Raw genomic sequence first — 1,297 nt, forward strand, 5'->3', positions numbered from 1 at the left:
AGAAAATTTATTGACTGCCCGTCTTATCTCAAGATAATTCTAATATTATTTAGCCACTGGGAATCCAAATCCAGCCCATCTCCTGCTAGCCTCTTTTATTCACAAAAGCTCTTCACCAATCACACTGTTCTAAATTCATCCTTGTTTTAATCCAATGACATCTATCTGTAATTCCTATGCTAACGTGGCCCTGCTCCTACCACTATCCTTGAATGATGCACCTTTTCTGTTTTCTTTTTCCCCTTTCTTTTATTGCCCTTGCAGTTTTCTAAGTAAGGTTTTTCAAACATGATTTGCCATTGCTTCTTTCCTAGGGCTGAGAGAAAGTGACTGGCCCAAGTTTATTCCACTGGCTTTGTGCCTAAGGCAGGATTTGAACTCACGATCTCCCTGTTTCTAGCCTGATGTCTTAACTACCACCCCTCTCTATATATTATGCATATAAAGTGAACATCTAAAAATTAAAATAGGCATATTCAATACCTATGTAACAATATATATATTTGTATGGATGGAGGAACTCTATTAGAAATGACTCAGTTGTTGTAAGCAAATGGAGTCAAAATATTGAATTATAGGATTCTTCAAGATTTTTATTTTATTTTCTAATGCTTCAGCAATGGTGTCTCCTATTTGTTTAAATACCACTGAGTGAAATAAAGACATCCAAAAATTAAAACAAAAAACTGAATTAATTTCTTATGTTGTACCATTTTATATCACTTGAGAACAAAAAAAACCATGTAAAACTAGGCTGATAATAATTATTAAAGATTGCTATGTGGTCTTTCCAGTATTTTTAATCTAGCCTTCTACTTTATTGGATTTTTTAAAAGGAAATATAGTTGGTGAGGGTCGCAGCTGATTGTAATAGCTTTGCAATTTCTTAAGGAATGGAAAGGTTCCTGCTTTATGCATTTTTGAGTAAGGCTACAATATTTCTTTTGTTCTACCTCTCTCTTTTTTTTTTAGAACAGAACTTAGCACCTGGAGGCCGTACGGGTCTGGATGGGGAGGAACAGACTCAGGCTCAACCCTTCCAAGACCGAGTGGCTGTGGTTGCCAGCGCCTCGGCATAGTCAGCTGACACCATCGCTAACTATAGGGGGCGAAACTTTGGCCCCCTCGGAGAGGGCGCGCAACTTGGGAGTCCTCCTGGATTCGCGGCTGGCACTGGATGACCATTTGTCGGCCGTGACCAGGGGGGCGTTTTATCAGGTTCGCCTGATCCACCAGTTGCGGCCTTTTCTGGACCGGGACGCTTTGCGCACAGTCACTCATGCCCTCGTCTCCTCCC

The sequence above is a fragment of the Protobothrops mucrosquamatus genome, unplaced genomic scaffold, assembly GCF_001527695.2.
Source record: "Protobothrops mucrosquamatus isolate PMUCROS unplaced genomic scaffold, P.Mucros_1.0 scaffold15975, whole genome shotgun sequence".
Taxonomy (NCBI): Eukaryota; Metazoa; Chordata; class Lepidosauria; order Squamata; family Viperidae; genus Protobothrops; species Protobothrops mucrosquamatus.